General features: G+C 38.8%; 1 protein-coding gene across 1 annotated transcript in view; it reads left to right on the forward strand.

The window, feature by feature from the left end:
• IQCM (IQ motif containing M) overlaps window positions 1-22,077 on the forward strand; it is a 544,597-nt gene that overhangs the window by 384,874 nt on the left and 137,646 nt on the right. The gene's annotated exons all lie outside the window — the stretch shown is intronic.

Consider the following 22,077-nt stretch of genomic DNA (forward strand, 5'->3'; position numbering starts at 1 on the left):
GGTAAGACCATTTTTCCAGGAGATTACTAAAATCTCATCTAAGGAGTTTACTCCAGATTACTAGGAAATCCTCTCAAGGGTAGGATCCAAACAAGGGTGTGTTGCTTTCTTCTTTCCTCAGCTAGTAATCCACTTAAATAATTATAGTAAATTTAGTTCTAATATTTCTAGCAATGTCGTTCTGTATGAGCACAGTAAGAGATATAAACTTAAAATTTAGTTCTTCCTGAGGGCATCTCACTATATTTTCTAGACCACAGTTCTCAGGTCAGGTTAGTCTTCCTAATTTGGGTCCTAGTCTCATCGTTACTTTTGGATCATGAGAGCATTTTTTTATGATCATGCTCTCAACTTATAATTGAGTATTGTGGTGCTTTGGCCTGGCCCATTTCGATGCCAGGGTAGCTCAAAGCTTGTCCTGGGTCTATTCCCTCCCTTGTCGGGACACTGCTTTTGGGGTGCTAGGAACTAAGGGCAACTGAGTTGAGAAAATAGATGCCCAGGAGTAAATATTATTGGAGTCAATCAACTCCCAAGTTACAAAGCATAATATTAACTATCTTCCTGTGTCCATACAGAAAGGACATTGCATTACGATAAACTAAGTTCCTGCGGCAAGGCTAAAAGGACAAACCTCATGTTATCCTACAGTTGTTTAGATAGATATGTAGCTAGTATAAGCAGAAAGATTGAAGGGTAAGGGAAAGCGGTAAACTTTTTCCTCCAACATGTTATTATTAAGAGTCTATATTTGTCATAGAACTCTACTCACACTGAAGTATTTTTTATACTGAGACAAGGCCAGAAGTGTCATGTACGATCTGCAATGGCAGAATATTCTGTCACAATAGAAGCATGGAATTACAACCTCCACCTTACTTCCCTGGCAGTCTGAAGTGCTGCTGCTTTTAGTTCAGGTGAAAACTTCTGGTAAAAAAAAAAAAAAAAGAAGCCATGAAAATTTTGCACCAAGGGAGAGCTCTTTGGAGCTGATAAACCTAAGTTGCGTGTAATATTATGGGCCTGGGAAGAGAAAGTAGAATAAATGATGCGGGGATTATTCTCATTACTCTTATCATGAGATCAGTTTAGGTTGCAGGAGAGAGAAACACTAGCTCTAGGGAAGTGGGGGCAGGAGTAAGAATGGAATTGGGAAGGGACTTCACTGGGCCACCATAGTTATTTTTCAAGTATGCAACGAGACTGAAGTATTTTTGTCTTTCCTTTTCTTTTCGAATAATCAAATCATCCAAGCACACTTGACTGAGAAGTGATTTACCACAACTCATTTGCAATGCTGCTTCTAGCAAATATCACATTTCTATTTAATCTGGGTCTACTTCCAGATTTTCATTCGTACTTCTTTTATTTCAGTATTTTCCTGCACCAACATTTCAATTGATAGAACTTCACAATGAATCATTAAACCCAGCAATGATAGTTTTACCATCATTTCCCCTTGGGACATTCTAGACACTTACAAAAAGTTATTAAGTAGAAACAAAACATTTATGTAAAATATAGTTATAAAATGCAGATTCTTCAAAAATATAATTGTATAAAGTTATATTTCTTATCAAGTATATTTTGTATTTCTCAAATATTCATCCATGCAGATTTTTAAACTTTTCTTAGATTTATTTTAAAATTTTATTTTATGTTATTGTGCTAACCATGAGCTCTGTCTCCTTAAATTCTGAGCTGTCCCCTTACATTCTGGTGAGAGAGCTCAGTGGACTGACTGCATACTTACCTGGAAGAAGTCAAGGTTTGAACCTTGGTACTGTATGGTCCACTGATAAATGCCAGAGATAAGCAGTGAGCTGGAAAATGACCCCTGAGCATCACTGAATGTGATTCCCTGCTCCCAAATTCTAATACTAATGTAAGTACAGTGTTGTACAGCTGAACTTACTCAATTAGCTTAATAAATGTATAAACTTAATTCTTTTATATTGAAATATATTTTAATTTTAATTTTTATTTTATTTTATTTTATTTTATTTTATTTTTTTTTTGGTTTTTGGGTCACACCCGACGATGCACAGGGTTATTCCTGGCTCTTCACTCAGGAATTACCCCTGGCGGCGCTCAGGGGACCATATGGGATGCTGGGATTAGAACCCGGGTCGGCCGCGTGCAAGGCAAACGCCCCACCCGCTGTGCTATCGTTCCAGCCCTGAAATATATTTTTAAACTAAAAAATTTATACTTTTTTTGGGGTCACACCCGGCAACACTTAGGGGTTACTCCTGGCTCTGCACTCAGGAATTACTCCTGGTGGTGCTCAGGGTACCATATGGGATGCTGGAAATTGAACCTAAGTCGGCCGCATGCAAGGCAAACACCCTACCCGCTGTGCTGTTGCTCCAGCCCTTACACTTAATTTTTAATAGAAAATATATATTTAAATTTAGTAAAATTGTGTTGATACTATATTTCTAGCATACAACATTGTTCCCAACACTAATCTCACCACCAAGGAAAAGAGATTCCCCAGGTTCCCTCCCCATCCCAGTCGGCCTCCCTCCTTAACATTTAAAAGAATTCATTAAATTAGTTTGAGCCCCATCTCCAATATTGATTGTTCACGGGTTTAAAAATATACAGATACACATGTATCTATAGCCCCTGACCACCGCCTTGTCACCTCCTTCCTTATTACTTCCCCACTCTATTTCTTTCTTCCCTGATCTTTTTATTACTGTGATCTAGTACAAAGGGTCTGCCCCACTCTCTTTGGCACTTTGCAACCACTAGTCATATTGTTCTATATACCATATATATCTGTATGTACACACACACACACACACACACACACACACACACACACACACAGGTGATATCCTGAATCCTCCAGTTCTATTCAAGTTACAGCAAATTGTAGGATTTTTTAAATCATTATTTCCATTGTGTGTATACTTGACACCTTCATTTCCACTCATTGGACCTTGGATCCCTGTGTTGCTTACATATCCTTGCTATGGTATTGAGGTAACAATGAGCAGTGGTTTGTACATGAATAAACTTATTTCTAACTAATTTATTTCTTTTGTTGCTGTTGTCAGGTGGAGTGTCCATTTCCTTACAATATTTCTCAGGTTGGTGCTGACTCATTTAGAAAAAATTCTTCTGAATATGTCTAAAATACCAAAATTTAAACATATTCTTCAATTCTTTCTTATCACGAGTAGAAAAAACTCTAAACACCTAAATATGATGCGTGTCCTATGTTTTGGACCCCAATTCCTATCCACTCTTCGTGTTTATACTTATTTGTCTCCTGACATTACTTTTTAGAATACCCTGAATTCTTTGCACTTGTTCTCTCTGTCTACAATCTTCTTTCCACATGAATCTGTCTCCAAGACTTAACTCACAGTTGCTCTCAACTATCACTTACTCAGAAAATTCCGACTTTCCTCTCTGAAATGTGCCACTCACCTGCCACTCTATTTTGTGCTCTACTCTCATCCTTTTTGATATTTATTTTTCCTTTATCTGTCCTATCACTGTGTGACATTATGTAGCACAATACACTAGTTTATTGTCTATTCCTCCTCTATTCAGTTAGTCCCTGGTATATACTTTATCTTTTTTGCTCACTATTGTGACTTAGTTTATAGATTACAAACTGGTAAATAAAGCAGAACGAGATGATGTTACCAGCTACAAAAAGCATATATACATGTCAGAGTCCTGTTAGAAAGATGAAGAAAAAACTTCACTCCCTTTTATAATTCTTGCAGGCACTGGATTGTAGCTCAGGCCTTCACCTCCACAGCACTATGAGCCTGAGCATAGTCTAATTGGGAGTGAAAAGCCCTTGAACATGGTTAAGTGTGACCCCCAAAGCAAAGTAAAGTAAAATGAATGCAGTAGGGAAAAATGCAAAAGGTAGCATATGTTATACTTTGCGGTCACCTCATTCTCATTTCATTGGGGCCCAAGAAAGAAATTGGGTACCCTTCAGAAAATGTCTGATGACTTTGGAAAGTTTTCAATCTCTTTGTTAAGGCAAGTCTTTGGACAGCCTAGGGTGCTTCCAAGGAAATAATTTATTTGTGCTTATTTTGGTAGGCTTGTTAAGGGATATGAATCAGGCCTGTGGTTCTGGGAGAGCTACAGCCAATGTGTCACTTTTTAGGTATCAGAGATGACCTGGAGCCATTTCAGCATCACTTCTGCTTCCCAGACTTCAGAAGGACGCCTTGTTTCTCTTGTATTTCAGTAGTTTCTATGTCCTTTCTCTAATGTGAAAATAGTCTGAGTGTATCCTGAGGCCATATCTATTCAGATCTGTCCAAGAATTTTTGGCAGAGATCTGGTGAACTCAGGACATGAGCTGCAGAGTCAGCCAAATGAGGCAGCCAACAGAAAGAGAAAGTTAGAGGGAATTCAATATGATTAGGGTTCAAACACATGAAGTGATAAAGGAGCTGCCTTGCTTCGAGGCAAAGCTATTCTCTTATGCGGCCAACAGTGCTCCTTCAGTGACCAGTTAGGTTAATCAGACACCTGCTAGAGACAATATGTTCTTAGGAAAGTTAATCGATAGTACCAGCCCCGTGCCTCTTACCATTCAGCGGAAACAACCTGTTTCAGTATGAAAGGGAGGAACTGCTTTTATTGTTCAAATAAGAAATAAGACAAAGTGATAACTAATATGTTAATGTTCTCTGTAGGGTCTAGTTCTGTAAGTGCTGCATAGATTAAATTCTAAAGACTGTCAACTTACCTCCAAGAAATTTTTATTTGTCTCATCTTCTGAAGACAAATGCATTGGAAATAAAAACAGTTTTATTTCACTAACACATCTTGTGTCTTTGTGAAAAACAAAATGCCATGGGTCTAGATGATACCAGTGATAGACATTTGTTGTCCCAGTTCAGGGATGAGAAGCCTCAAGTCTCAGTGTTGGCAGATTAAATAAGGGGCCCTTCTTCCTGACTGGAAACCGGGCATTTTCATTTATTATTACATAACATAAGAGAAAGATGCTGTGTTGGTCTCTTTTGATTTTTTAAAAGCCACTAACTCCTTTCCAGGGAAATCCATTGTATATGAATTTCTACATATGTATATGATGTAGATCAACTTATTTTCTAGTTCATACACAATAGTTACTTCAGCACCTTTGTGTTTGGTTTTTGAACCACACTCAGTGGTACTCAGGCCTTACTCCTGGCTCTGAGCTCAGGGATCACTCCTCCTGGAACCCAGGGGACCATCTAGGACGACAGGGTTCTAACCCAGTTTGGCTGCATGCAAGGCAAGCATCTTACCCCCTGTACTGTGGCTCCAGCACCAGCATTTCAATCCTTCTTCCTGCTCCAGGGAAAAGGACTCAGCTTTGGTAGATGTGGCCTGTATCTTGTTCAGTTGAGTGGTTTGTACTTCTTGAGAGATAGTCATCTTTCTTTATTTGTTATTATTAAATGGTATTCTCTAGTTTACAATTCTGTTAATTATAGTTTCTCATATGTGTAATTTCATCACCAGTGTACCCATATTTCCCCAAGGACCCCAACACCTTGTCCCTCCCCCCAACTCAGATGTGTGGATCAGTCTCAAGGTAGTAACAAAGGTCCTTTACATTGTCCCTTATGTTGTCTTTGAACCTTTATGACGACATCACTGTGTATCTTTAAGTCTGCTGCATGAGAGAGATGGTTCTAGTTTTATCCCTTTCTTCAGACTGACTTCATGCAGCATAATATCCTCCAGTTCCATCCATGCTGCTGAAAACCTGAATGATTTTTGTTCTTTCTTAGAGCTTCATAACATTCACTTGTGTATATCGACCACAACTTAATCCGTTTATCTATATTTTGGCATTTAGGTTGTGTTCATATCTGGGCTATTGTATTAGCACAGCAGTGAATATATATGGGCATATATCCTTTTGAACTAATTTGTCTGTGTGTCCTTTGGGGATAGATGCAAAGAAATGGTACCTCTATGTCAGATGGTACTTCTGTTTTTTTTGGATAAAAGATCTATCTGACAGACCTGTGAAAAACATCTGCCGGGGCAGCCGGGGGAGAGCTGCTGGGGCTCTCCCCATCAGACACCTGGGTTCTAGGGTGGTCCTGGGCCGCACACCCAGCCAGAGTGGCCCAGGCCATGAGGCAGATGGCAGAGGAAACGAGGGCCAAGCCGGTTGATAGATCAGTTGCCATTTATTCCATCCTCTCCACGAACCTGTTCCAGCCTCTCTGAGCTCCCCATTCTAGTCTCACACTGCCCCCATTCCTGTCTCCTCCTGTCTGTCCCGCTCATCTCTCCACACTCCATCTCACAGCCTGCACTCTCTACCTCCTCTCTGGATTCTGACTCTGACACTTCTTTCCCAGCGACTCCCTCACTCTCTCTTCCAACTCTCTCATCTCTCTCCCCCAACAGTCTTCCTTCCTAGCCCCTCATTCCTCAATCCCAGCTCTCTGGGTTCTCCTTCTCCTTCACTAGTCTCTCCACCCTTACTTGTCTCTCTCCCCTTGGCCCTCTGGGCCCCACTATACCCAGTCTGGTAGCAAAATCAACATAAGAAAGCCCTTCCCGAGGGCCTTTCAGGTTCAAAGGAAACACCACTTAGAGGTATTCCAAAGCCCTTCCTGACTGCCAGCAGGCAAAATACATCTTAAGGTGTTTTTCTCCTTTCCTCAGTTCAATAACTCAATCAATGTGTTAATACTGGTTATTTTTGTATGGACACAGTAAAAGATACATTGAGGCTTATAGGGCAATTCTCCTGGGAACATCTTGCCACAGACTCAGATTATAGCACTCAGGCCAGATTAATCATTCCTAACCCTAGTAGGGTCTGAATCTAGTTATTACTTTTTGGATCATGACAACATTTGTCCATGACCAAGCTCTTAACTTATACTTAAGCATTAGGCACTTTGGCCAGGCCCATCTCGATGCCAGGGTAGCTAGCACATATCTCACCTCTTGCCCTGGGTCCATCCTGTCCCTCATCAGGACCATGCTTTGGGGATGCTAGGAAGTAGGCAGCTGAGGCTTAGGTCGAGAGAACAGATATCCAGGAGGAAAATATCATTTAGAGTCAAATGACTCCCAGGTTACAAAAGCATAGTATTTACTACTGTCTTCCTGGGCCCATATAAAAGGACATGGCTCTGAATAAACTATGCAAAGACTTAAGGAGAAGAGAAAAACAATATTTACAAGTCAACAGAGCACAAAGAAAGAAGTTACAAATAAACACAGAGGAAAGGGAGCACTGTGATGGGAACAACCCAATAAACCTTAACTACCTGATACTATGTTATTCTACACAGACCCACCAACAGTGCATGAGGGTTCTAACCCTGCTAAAATGGACTGTTCCCAGATTTTCTGATACGTGCCATTCTTACGGGCATGCGATGATATCTTCTTTTTTCATTTCCCTAATCATGAATGATGATGAGGACTTTTTTAGATGCCTCTTGGCCATCCTATGTCTTATTTGGGAAACTGTCTTTTCATCTCCTCACCCATTTTTGGATGGGGTCATTGAATTTTTTGTTGATAGTTTTCCGTATTTTAGAGATCTAGAATATTAACCCTGATGTATTATGTGCAATATCTTCTCCCATTCAGTAGGGTGTGTTTTTTATTAGAGCTTCAGTTTCTTTCACTATGTAGAAGCTTCTTAATTTTATGTAGTCCATTTGTTTATTCTTGTTTTAGTTTTCTTTGCCAATGTGGCAATCTCCTTGAAGACTCCTCTGCGATCAATTTCCTGGAGAGTTTGTGGATGTTTTCTTCAGTGTGTTTAATGAATTCTGGTCTAATCTCTCTTTCTTTAATCCACTTTGTGTTTGAATGGTGTGATGGATGGTTCTAATTTCATTTTTTCAGAACATGTGGCTATCTAGTTTTCTCAACACCATTTGTTGAAGAGATTTTCATTGCTCCACTATGTATATTTAGCTCCTTTGTCATAGATTTGCTGCCCATAAACCCAGGGGCTTCACTCAGAATCTAGATTCTGTTCCTGTGGTCTACAAGTCTATCTTTATTTCTTTTTTTTCTTGGTGCAGTTGTTTGCAGTATTTTCAAGTATGCTGGTTTGCTTTACAGCTTCATTTATATTGCTTCTAAGACTTCCTACTGCATTTTTTTTAGTTCTTTTCTGTTTGTATGATTGATTTATTTTTTAAAAAAATCAAATTCTTCAAGTTTGTCGAGACTTTGCTTAAACATTATTTTCATATCACTGAGCATTGTTATAATTTATCCTAAAGGTTTCTTCAGATAAATTACAGATGTCTGGTGACACTCATGATCCCTTTGGGGTTTTTTTATTTTTGTGTGGTCTTCTGTTTGTATCTAAGTATTGTTAAGTCTTTCCATTGTCTCAGATATTACATTTACCCTTGAAGAGGGTTAGACTGGATTAGTGCTCTTTAATGATTCTTTTTTATGTCCAGAGGGTATGGCTTGGTTTGAAGCCGTCTGGATATCTGGAAGTTCCTGGTACCTTTGCTCCTAGTGTAAGCATGCTTAGGGCCACCATTTTAATGGTTTTATTTTTTTCAATATAGTTGCTACCTAGATTGAGTGGTTTTTGACTCTGAAAGCCTCTATACTGGATACGTAAACCTCTTTCTGAGCCCAGCTACACACAGCCAAAATCTGTGCAGTGGTACTGGTGGTGGGGACTGGGGAGGTTGGTGGGTTTGAGGAGGTGATTTGTCACCTGAGTTACCTCAATTATCATCTTTTTATAATAAATTTATCTAGTGGTTGTTTTTGTCTGTTTGGTAGCCTATTATAATTTGGTTCTTGCTGAGATCATAATTCCAGGAATCTGGTAGGAAAGTACTTTGGCATCTAAATAGAATTCCCTTTGGTAAACTGATGTGTAAATATCTCGCAATTTAACATATGTGTCATAAATCATTTTCTCTGCAAGAGTATGAAAATAAATAATGGAATTGTGCAAAAATATTTAGAAAAAAATGTTTCCTTGAAATGAAATATGGCATTTATCAATAAGAAAAATGTCTCAAAACCAACAACAATAGCTTTGCAGGATGATATTTTTTTGTTCTGCATATTTTCCCCACTCATAGTTTATATTTTTGTCATAAAACTTCTTTCATCAAATTTTCTAGGTTTAGTGTTTACAAATGCATTTGTTTCAAATAATATTACCTTTTTCAAATAACATCAACTTGTTAAAGCTTTATGCCGAGCATTTTGTCATTATATTATTTAATTATTTATAAATTAGACATGAATTAGCTCCTCATGCTTACCCAGAGGGGTAGCTTTCATGTTGTGTAGATTAGATTTCATTTGTGTAATTAAGCAGTCTCCCCAGATTCTGAGAATTCGTTTTTTCACATTTGTATGGCTCTTTGAACTTGCTTACTGTGAAAAAATGTTGATGATACTAGTAAATATATTTTAAAAATTTAATATTTATTAGGAAATTGTGATTTACAAAATTGTTCATAATAGAGTTGTTTTAGGCACAGAGTGATCCAACACCTACTTCAGCACCAATGACCCCTTCCCTTCTCTAATGACTCCAAGTTAGCTCTCGTCTCTAAATATTTTTCCACTTAATACGCCATGAGAACTTTCTCCTACTTATATCATAATGAGGTTCTGTGATATGGAATTACCCAAGATTATTCAGTAGTTTCTCTGTTGATCAGATTCTGATTTATAATTAAGGGCCATTACAAAGTACACTTTTGGTACTTTGAAGATTCTTGGGTCAGAAGATAATTCACATTTTGACTGCTAGTTATAAAACACCTTTCTGAAGACAAAAAATAAAATTTTTATCAGTGAAGATGGAGTGCTTTCCATTTTAATGAATTTTCTGCAACAAGTGTGCTCATCAATTTGATAAAGGAGAAATTTTGTTTTGCAAAGTTCGGGGTGGGTAGGTCACACCTAGAATTTCTCAGGGCTTACTATTGGGTTTGTTCTCATTGGTCACTCCTGACAGTGCTTAGGAGAACATATATGGTGTCAGGGATTAAACTCAGGTTAAACTAGAGGTGAGTATTTTCATAAAGGAAGCTAGTTTGTGTATATTTTATAACATTTTTCAAATTTTGTGGTTAAGATCATGTGATCATATGAAGTAAAGATTGTTCTTTTATTAATTATATGGTTATGAAAATTTTAAAATTTTGGATTTTTTTACAGCTTAGATAAAAGTTAGGTATGAAACAGTTTAATCAGGTGCATGATTTATAGGAATATAATATATAACAAATTTCTTTTAACATAGGGCAAAAATATATATCCAAGCTGTTTCATTGTTTTTAATCTTTGAATTCTTAAATTTATTTCTTATGCTACATGTATTATATCCTTTCCAAAAAATTTTATTGAGGTACCAGCATTTACACAGTTATTCATAGTTGAGAGTCAGGCATAGAGTTTTCCAACTCCAGTCCAGCCACCTTGTCAACTTCCCTCCAACAATGGCCCTGTTTTCATTTACACCTCACACCCTGCCTCCTTGACACACACATTTTTTAGTTTGTTGTTGCGATTGGGATATTATGCTTTTAGTTTAGTTAGTTCTGTGGCTCAGGTGTTTAGGGACACCACACCTCTACACCACCATTGTGTCCGAGACCCCTGCCCCTACCCCTGCTACCTCCCTTCTGCCTCTACTTACTTCCCTCTCTCAGTTTCTTTTCTTTCTTATCCTTCTCAGCTCTGTGCTTTAGAGATAGATTCATAAATGATAAATGGCTGAGATAAATTTAAATCAAAATGGAAAATGATAGACTGGATATGCATAAGTATAAATAAGTATTAATAATGTAGAGGAAAAACAATCTGGAGTATAAATTACTTAAGTATGCCAAAATCGAACTCAGTTGGCCACATGAAAGGCAAGTACCCTTCCTGTTTTACTAGTATTCCAATTCCTCTTTTCTATTTTCTTAGCTACCATTTTAAATATGGCCCTTTAGTTTTAATATGCTATCAAGTCATTGAATAAATGACCTTTAATATTGACAGTGAAGCATATGTATATATATATATAAATAAATATATATGTATATATACCATATTTAAAAGGGTAGCTAAGAAAATAAATATGTATATATATAAAACATATGTTCACTGTCAATATAAAAGTGTCAATAAGAAAAAAATATATAATATATATATATGCCTCTTTCTGGAATGCTTGAATTTTACAAAAAATTTTCTCCATCACAAAAACTTACACACTTCAAAATAGTGATGCTTTAAAGCATGTGATAGTGAATAAATGATCCTTTTCCAGGTCTTCCTCATTTATCCAGATAACACTAAAGAAAAATCATTAATTTAATTAAGGTCAAAACTAAATGTCTTCTTAAATAGCCATTTTCTTCTTACCACATCCACAGTAGATGTTGTAAAGCCCAATATTCTTAGACTTGGCCCTGGGACTAGCTGTAGATTCATGGCTAGTGAGATTGATTTTCTCTTTGACTCTGGGTTGGACCATATGATTCCTGTACCAGTGAGTTTGACACCAGTAGAGTATGGCACATGTTTCCTGTGGTTGGGCTAGTATTCGTAGACTTGTGTCAGTGCTAAGAGAATTGCATACTCTACCTGGCCCTCTGATCAGGAAGAATAAGAGACAGAGCTCAGGCTGGAAAGCAACCTGCAGTGTTCCTAGCTGCCTTAGTGAGCCCAGGCGGATTCAGCGGACTACCATTCTGACAAACAAGGCAGTTCATGTTTTTCTATTGATAACAAGGACACGTGAGTCAAATATTCATCATTGCATGCTTCTAGTTATACTGATGCTGTTTTTCCAACCACAGTAACTCTTTGATAAAATATTCCATGAGTTTTTTAAACTTCAAGTAAACAGGTGTTTCACTCATTACACTGTCACTGTCATCCTGTTGCTCATCTATTTGTTTGAGTGGGCACCAGTAACGTCTCTCATTGTGAGACTTATTGTTACTGGGTTTTTTTTTTTGGCATATCAAATACGCCATGGGTAGCTTTACATGCTCTGCCGTGCGGGCATGATACTCTCCGGAGCTTGCCGGGCTTTCTGGGAGGGGCAAAGGAATCGAACACGGGTCCGCCTCGTAAAAAGCAAACCGCTATGCTATCGCTCCAGCCCACTCATGACACCATTAATAGAAATAAAATAAATTCACATTCTTTATAAAGCTTATCATGATACTGTTGGAAGAAAAATTCTTAGTCAGATATTGAGCATATTCCTTCACTCATCAATCTAATTTAGCAGATCTTATTATTTATTTATTTATTGAATCATCATGTGATACACAACTGGATTTCAGTTATACGATGGTCCAATACTCATCTCTCTACAAGTGTGCATTTCCCACCACCAATGTGTGCCCAGGTTTCCCGGCCACCAATGCCCTCCCCCCAACTTGCCTGATCAATGCAGACACCCCTTCTCTCCTTTTGGGCATTATGGTTCAATTTAGCAGATCTTAAACCTTAATATGAAGAATCTTGTGGCTAGATCATGTAAAAAACACATCCATGGCAGTAACATGGTGCTAACAGTAACAAATTCGTCATTAGATTTGGGGAGACTAATAGAAAAACAGATCTTTTACCTTGTATTTCCAAGTGGCTATGATTGATGCAATCCAAGAAACATTGATATTTACTTTATTCTCTTTTCAAGATGCTATATAGAGAAGAATATGCAAAGTGCTTGCTTGGGTGACATAAAATAAAAATAATATACAAAAAGCAATGAGGGCTTGATCTATTCTTTCACCCCGTATTGAATAGGGGTGAAAGAATATTCATCTTATTAATTTAGATTCCTGTAGTTTACATCATAGACTTAGTATGCTTTAATTTTTATTTTAGAATTATTTCCATTAAATATGAACAGTTCTCCAGAGGCCTCCTTTCAACAACCAATGTTCCTTTTAGCAGTGAATTGCACTTACCTTAACTGACTGTGATTATACTTCAACCTACTTCTCAGAGTCATGGTGGTAATATTCATTTTATTATCCCAAAAGGCTCTTAATATTCATCAAATATTTGATTAACATTGTCTAATAAAGCTTATAGAATGCAAAACCATGAAACCTAACTCCACCATGAGTTTTACTCCTGTGTCTTTCATTAACACTATGAGTTGCTTCTCTAAAATAATTAAAATCCATAATTGAATACACAGGAATAATTTTGGAAAATTAGTTTAATTATTCCAGTACTTCCATTTGGAAATCTTGCATTATTTAATGAGAGTAAATGGATAAATGTTGTGCTTCTTTTCTTTATTTTATATTTCAGACTCTTTAGGAGAGTATTTGTTTTGCATATTTGTGTGTTGTTAAGGAGTGAATTAACAGCTCTTACAGATATGTTGACAAGAACATAGTGGTAAGTGGGGCACTGCATATAAGACAAGTGCCCAGATTGCAGAATCTTACTAACCTTAAGGGATTGACTCATTAAAATAGGAATTCTAACTCACTCTTTTTTACAGAGTGTGTTTCCCAAGTTTTAAAGTATCATATAATTTAGAAACAAAATGTACATGTGGAAGATTATAAATCTTACAAAGATATTATAGGAATAAAGAGACTGGAATAAAGAGACTAGAGTAACATGAGTAACTTTAGACTTGCCCATTAGTTAGCTTGAATGGGTTAGGGTACATGTGGTTTATTAGGCTGTATTAGCACTGCAGTTAAGTCTGGGATCTAGGATAACATTAATTTATTTATCTAGGTGAAAAACTAGAACTATTTTGTGGGCAAGTAAATAGAAACTAGCACATCACATTTCTGTTTATATGTTTTAAACCTTTTTGTCTTGATTGGGATACAGTTATTTACAATACTGTTAATGATGGTTTCCCATGTACATGGATTTTTAAGTCTAAGTGAAATTCCTCTTCCTGATATTCACATAAAAGTCCAAGGAATCCTACTTTATGAAGCTAAGGGTATCTTTATGGAAAACTTTTCAGGAGAGGGTACTGAGCTTGGACAAGGAGAGCAAGCAGCCCAGCAGTTGCAAGGATGTCAGGGCAAGTGTGGACCCTGGGGAAGATTTTTGCCTCTCACAGGTACCCTTCTAACCAAGTGCACATTTCTTCACCACTCTCTCACTCATCCTACGCATACAAAGACATCCTAAATTAGACTCCTAACCACACAAGAACACACAGGAAGCAACCCTAAACTGCGAAGCTCTTGATGGTAAAACAATGCAGAAAGCAACCAGGCTTAGTGAGTGAATAAGCTAGCCTAGGTGTCCCCAAAGAGTAATAGTGAGCTATGTAACCTCACTGATACGGAATTTAAAATGAGATTGTTAAGGACACAGGAGGAGATCAAAGAAACAAAGGAACACACCGGCAATAAATACAGGAGGATATAAGAGCATAAATGCGGAAAATGCAGACAAATAAAGACAAGCAGAGATGACAAATCTGAAAAACCTGGTGGGTGAAACGAAGAACTTAGTGGAAGGCCACAACAGCAGAGTAACAGCTACCGAAGACAGAATCAGTGAACTCCAAGAGGAGGTGCAGAGAATCTCCAGACCATAGCAGAATATGGAAAAGACCCCCCAAATAAACCAACAGATGACAAGAGAAAATTGGGAGAAAACCAAGAGGAATGCCATAAAATTCATCAGAGTAACAGAGGGGCAGGAAAAAAAACCTGATGAAGAAGCAGCTGTCAAAGCCATCATAGCTGAGATGTTTCCAGAACTGAAGAGTTCATGCAGCCAGATCCAGGAGGCCTGAAGGGTACCAGCTAAAAGAAATCCAAATAAAAATACAACAATAGACACTCTAATCAGAGTGATGAGAACCATAGACAGAGGTAGAATACTGAAAGCAGCAAGATTAAAGGAGAAAATTGCTTATAAAGGAGCAACCCTAAGATTCACAGAAGACTTATCAGATGAAACCCTCTGGGCCTGAAATTAGTGGTGGGATATAGTGAACAAACAATGAAATGAACGCCTCACCAAGAATACATTAGCCAGCCAGACTCATACACATTTGAAGGATCAATACACAACTTTATAGATAAAGAACAATTCAGGAACTTCACAGACACAAAACCTCTGTTACAAGAACTATATGGACTACTTTAAGATAAGACAAGCCCCAGAAGTACCTCAAACTCCTCCATAAAGATACACAAATCCCTGTCACAATAATCTCTCTCAATGTCAATGGACTACATGCACTCATCAAGAGGCACAGAGTGGCAGGATGGATTAGAAAACTGAATCCAAGATTCTGCTGCCTGCAAGAAACACACCTGAACAATCAAAGCAGACACAGACTCAAAGTCAAAGGTTGGAAATCAGTTCATCAATTCTTGAAGCAAACAGCCCCCTCAAATGAGCTGGGGTAGTCATACTAGTATCAGATTACATAGACTTCAGGCTAAAGAAGGTTATAAGAGACAGCAAAGGTCATATTTAATGATCAAGAGATCAGTACATCAGGAAGAACTCACACTACTAAATGTTTATGCACCTAATGTGGGACCAGCAAAATACTCAAAACACTTGCTAATAGTCTTGAAGAAAGCTATTGGGTGCAAGACAATAGTAGTTGGAGACTTCAACACCAATTTGTCACCTCTCTACAGATCAACCAGACTAAAGCTCAGCAAGGAAATACTTTATTTGAGGGAATAAATGGAATAGAAAGGGTTAAGTAGATATCTACAGGACTTTATATCTCCCCAAAGCTTAATACACATTCTTCTACTGTGCACATGAGACATTCTTTAAAAAATACCACACTATGGGCCACAAAACATACCTCCATTAAATTAAGATGATAGAAATTATATCAACTATCTTTTCAGACCATGATGCTCTGAAAATAGAAGTGAATTACACACAGATATGGAGAATCAAATCAATCGCCTGAAATTAAACAGCTCACTACTGAACAACCAGTGGGTTAGATAGGAAATCAAAGAGAAAAATAAAAAATTCCTAGAAACAATTGAGATTGAGGACATGAGCTACCAGAACTTGTGGGAGATAGAAAAAGCAGTGTTAAGAGGAAAGTTTATAGCTCTGTAAGCATTCTCAACAGGAAGGAAGAAAGGGCCTACATCAATAATTTAGTCTCACAGCTTAATTTCTTGGAAAATTATCAACAAAAGATTAGCACAAACCAGTAAGAAGAAGTAAATAATAAAACTTAAAGCAGAAATCAATGAGCTAGAATCCCCAAAAGCAGTCCAAAACATAAATGAAACCAAGAGCTGTTTCTTTGAAAAAATCTTCAAGATTGAAAAACCACTAGTGAGACTCAGAGAGAGTGAACGAGAGAGAGAGAGCTCTAATAAATCATATCATAAATGCAAAGGGGGACATCACAACAGAAACTACAGAAATCCATAGAATCATCAGAGATTACTATAAACATCTTTATGGCACAAAACAGAGAACCTTGAAAAAATGGGTAAATTCCTGAATTTCTTTAACCTTCCAAGGCTGAACCAAGAAGATTTTAGAATACCCTAACAGACCTATTACCATCGAGGAAATTATAATGGTAATATAAAGTTTTCTCCAAAACAAAAGCCCAGGTCTAGATAGATTCACTAGTGAATTCTTTCAAACCTTTAAGGAAGACCTACTGCCAGTCTTTTTCAAGCCTTTTCTTGAAAAAGCCTTTTCAAGAAACTGAAGAAACAGAAACACTCCCAAACAGTTCCTATGAGTCAAATATCACCCTGATACTCAAAGCAGACGTAAACACCACAACCAAAGAAAATTATAGTTCAGTATCCCTGATAAACACAGATGCAAAGATCCTCAAAAAAGAAATTTGCGAATCACAGCCAGCAATGAAGAATCTGGGCTGGTGGGTACTGCAAGCCGGAGAATGCTCCGGACCCCAGACCGGGCCAACAACACTGGGGTGCCAGATGGAGAAGGTGCAGTCAACCACCTTCTCCAGATGGAGTCCCGGTGACACTGAGCTTCTACTAACATGGCTCCAGTATGTGGGACTGGGACCATTTTTTCAAACCACGCAGCCGCTTATGCAGCCTTTCCTGATATACAAAATGCCACTCAGGAACAGCTCGGCCACCCCTGAGCAGCCATTATCCCAGAGGCACAGAAACCAATCTCGGAATTGCAGCACTGCTGGCAGATAGACTCATGGTCTGTGAACTAAGCTACAGCCCCGTGCAGCCCCGGAGGGGGAAGGGTTTTCGTCCCTTGGCCTTTTCCCCTTTGCGGCAGCATGGCGACCACCACCTTTCAGAGCCAATTGGATAGAGAGGTAGGAGCTTGCAGTGATGGGACACATGGGAAATCTCTCGATGGGGGGGGGGCAGAACTGGCCCTGCTCCCCGCCCCAAATGAGACCCCGAGCGGTCATCCATGAACAGTCCACCGCTCTTGAACAGCCATGATTCCAGAGGCACACAAACAGATCTCAGAATGCAGCGGCTGCTGGCAGAAATACCTCTGGGCTAAATTACTAAAATACCAGAATCCCAAAACTGGACAGCCACTTTCGGGACCGTGCAACATCATATGCTCTTTGTTATCAACAATAGAAAACATATGATCTAATGATGCCATTTCGACAGGACTAATTGTTGGGGGGGAACCCCAAATAATAATAGTGAGTTTCTGTCAAAAATTGAATGTAATCAAAGTAAGGAGAGAGTAAAGTGAAAATCATCTGCCACACAGGCAGTGGGAGTGGGGTTATGTGGGATTCTTGGTGCACTGGTGTGCACTGGTGAAGGGATGAGTGTTTGATCATTGTATGACTGAGATTTGATCCTGAAAGCCCTGTACCTGTACTCATGGTGATTCAATAAAAAGAGAGAGAGAAATACTAGCAAATAGAATTCAACAACTAATCAAAAAGATCATCTAGTATGACCAAGTAGAATTCATCCCAGAGATGAAGAATGGTTTAACATTTGCAAGTCAATCAATATAATGCACCATATCAATAAAAGAAAAGATAAAAATCATATGATCATATCAATAGATGCAGAAAATGCATTTGACAAAATCCAGCACTCACTCATGAGAAAAAAAAATACTCTCAACAAAATGGGAGTTGAGGGAACTCTCCTCAATGAAATCAAAGCCCACAGCAAGCATTGTCCTCTATGGGGAAAAACTAAAAGCCTTCCTTCTAAAATCAGGCACAAGACAAGGCTGCCCACTCTATTCAAAATAGTACTAGAAGTACTTGCCATAGCAGTTACAAAAGATAAAGATATCAAAGGCATCTAGATAGGAAAGGAAGAAGTCAAACTCTCACTATTTGCAGATGACATGATATTAAGAGAATCCTAAAGACTCCAGGAAAATGCTTCTAGAAATAATAGATTTGTATATTAGTGGCAGGTTACAAAATCAGTATCCATAAGTCCATAACTTTCCTGTATACAAATAATAAAAGACAAGAGAGAGTAATTAGTAAAGCAATACTGTTCACAGTCAAGCCCTCAGAAGATCAAGTTCCTTGAAATCAGTTTAACTAAAGAGGTGAAGGACCTAAACAAGAAAATTTCAAAACCCTATTTAAAGAAGTAAAAGGGGACACAAGAAAATGAAAAACACATCCCCTGCTCATGTATTGGGATGATTAATATTGTAAAAATTGAAATGCTCCCCCAAATATTATACAGATTCAATGCAGTCCTTGTAAGAATACTCATGACGTGTTTCAGAGAAAAAGACCAAACATCCTGAAATTCATATGCAGCAACAAACCCCCAGGAATACCTAAAGCAATCCTTAGGGAAAAGAAGGTGGGAGGCATCATCTTCCCCAATTTCAATCTGTATTACAAATCAATAGCAATTAAAATAGCATGATAGTGGAATAAAGACACACCTGCAGATCAGTGGAGCAATGTCAAATATCTTGACACTGACCCTTAAATACATGTTCACTGTATATTTGATGAAGGGACAAGAAATATGAAGTGGAGCAAGGAAAATCTTTTCAACAAGTGGTACTGAGTAGCTACATGCAAAAAAAATGAATTCAGACCACTTTCTAAAGCTATGCACAAGTCACATCACAGTGAATTAAGGAATTCGATATCAGACCTGAATCCATAAGACACATGGAGGAAAATGTGGGCACAACTGTCCATGACATTGATGCTAAAGGCATCTTCAAAGATGGAACCTCACTGACCAAGTAAGTGGAAACAAACATAAACAAATGGGACTACATTAAACTAAGATGCTTCTGCAACTCAAAAGAAACAGTGGCCAAGAAACAAAGATAGGCAACCCAAAGATTGGAAAAAAAATATTTACCTAGCTGATCAGGGCTTAATATTCAAGATATATAACGCACTCTTAGAACTTTACAAAAACAAAACATCCAACTGCATCAAAAAGATTATAAGAAGAAATGAAGAGAAACTTCTCAAAGAAGAAATTCCAATGGCCAAAAGGCACATGAAAAATGCTTTACATTGCTAATCATGAAGGAGATGCAAATCAAAATAACAATGATACATTATCTCACACCACAGAGACTGGCACACATCAAAAAGAACAAGACAGAGAGGGAGGGACTCTTCTTCATTGTTGGTGGAAATGCCCTCTGGTCCAGCCTTTTTGGAAAATAATATGGGCATTCCTCAAAAAGGTAGAAATTGAGCTTTAATATGACAAAGCAATACGACCTCTGAGTATACCCTGGGGGCCAAAAACATAAAAGAGACATGCTATCTGCACTTCTATGTTCATTGCAGCACTCTTCACAATAGCCAGAATTAGGAAACAAACCGAGCACTCAAGAACAGACTGGTTAAAGAAACTGTGGTACGTCTATGCAATGGAATACAATGCAGCTGTTAAGAAAATGAAGTTATGAGCCTTTCTGCCGCTCCACGAGCTCGACCCCGGAGGCAACTGAACTACTTTGGACATGAGCAGCTCCCCAAAAATGCCTCCAGACCGGGAGATCCAAAGCCACTGGCCCATGCGCCGCCAGCGGGGCAGAGTCTTTTCTCTCTCAACTCTTCCTTATTGAACGCAGCAAGGCAACTGCCGGTTTTCAGATCACAGAATGCAGGTACCCGCGGGAAGCCCGGGAGAGCCCAGGGGTCGGGATTTCCAGATAGCCCTTTGCCTATATTTAAGCACAGAGCCACTCGGGTACGTCCCTTTCTGCAGCTCCACGAGCTCGACCCCGGAGGCAACTGAACTACTTTGGACACGAGCAGCTCCCCAAAAATGCCTCCAGACTGGGTGATCCAAAGCCAATGGCCCATGCGCCGCCAGCGGGGCAGGGTTTTTCTCTCCAGGCTTCTCCATCATATGAGCATCACAAAAGGGAAGTAAAAGCTTGCAGTGATGCAATTACTGGCAGAATTTTCCCTGCACTTCATATAAAAATCCAAAACCGCGTGGCTGCTGTTGTGGCCGCACAACCTAATACCTATTAATTGTCAGCAATGTGAAAAGGTTCCTTTTTAGCAGGTCTGACAGTGGTGGGGGGGGAGAACCTCTGAACAATAATACTGAGTTTATTGCTGAAATATTGAAGGTAATCAAAGTAGCAGATATTTCTCTAGACTGTGAACTAAGCCAAAGCCCCACGCCAGCCGAGGTGAGGAAATATCCTCCTTTCTCGGTTCTTTTCCCTTTTCTGGGAGAAACGCGGTGTGGCGTCCACCATATATGAGGTCTATTAAGCAGGCACGAACTTAGAGGCATGGGAATGGGAGGGGAAAAAATTATGTACTTGGAACAGTGGGTCGCTTGGGCAGTCTCTGGCCGATACCAGCGCATGCTCCACCGAGATTCGACCCGGGTGACCACACTTTTGTGCGGCCGCGATGCTGCTGACCAACCAGAATCCAGAGCCCAACTAGACTACTTCTGGTTCTAGAAACTACTTGCAGCCATGTCTCTAGACTAAACTAAGCCATAGCCCCACGCCAGTCGAAGACGGGAAATATCCTTTTTTTCTCCTCGGGCGGCGTTGTCAGCCATAATATGAGAACTATTCATTAAGCAGACATGAACTTGGTGGCGCGGGAAGGAAGGGGAGAAAAAATTCTATGTACTTGAAACAGCGGGACTTCGTATCTCTCCAGTCTCAGCAATGGAAAACTAATTATCAAATGCTTCATTGGCAGTAGGGCTGTCTTTCTTGGGGGAAAACTCCAACAATATGGAATGTTGTGTTGACATATGGAATGTAATCAAGGTAAAGTGAAAATGAAGTGAAATTTATCAACTAAGCAGGCGGGGTAGGGGTGGGGGGGCGAGGGTTGGGAGGTATACTGGGATCTTTGGTGGTGGAATATTGGCACGTGTGAAGGGATGGGTATTTGAGTATTGTATAACTGAGACATAAGCCTGAGAACTTTGTAACTTTCCACATGGTGATTCAATAAAAAAAAATAAAAAATAAAAAAAAGAAATAGTGACATCTATCCTTCTCTCTTGCTTAAACAATAAAAATAGATCAAAGCTTAAAAAAAAGAAAATGAAGTTATGAAATTTGCTTATAAATGGATAGACATGGAGAATATTATGGTGAGTGAAGTGAATCAGAAAGAAAGATATAGACATAAAATTAGACTTGTTTGTGGGATATATATAAAAAAAACATAATATGAGAACAATACCCAAGGATAGTTGAAACAAAGGCCAGGAGGCTTGCTCCATGGTTGGAAGCATGGCTCAAATTCTCAGAGAGAAGACAGATGGGATAACGAAGGGACCACCATGACAAATATAGTTGGAATGATCACTCTGGATACAACCTGTGTGCTGAAAACAGCTAAAAGGACAAACATGACAACCTCTCAGTACCTGTATTACAAACCATGATGTGCTAAAGGGGGGGGAGATAGAGACAGAGACAGAGAAACAAAGACAGAGAGACAGAGAGAGAAAGAAGGAAAGTGCCTGCCATAGAGACCCGCAGGGGGAGGGTCGTGGGAGGAAACTGCAGACATTAGTGGTGTAAAGGCTGTTGGAATACTGTATGACTGAAACCTGACCATGATAAGCTTTGTAACTCTGTATCTCATGGTGGCTCAAAAATGAAAATTAAAATTAAAAAATATAA

Source organism: Sorex araneus, chromosome 7, assembly GCF_027595985.1.
Source record: "Sorex araneus isolate mSorAra2 chromosome 7, mSorAra2.pri, whole genome shotgun sequence".
NCBI lineage: Eukaryota > Metazoa > Chordata > Mammalia > Eulipotyphla > Soricidae > Sorex > Sorex araneus.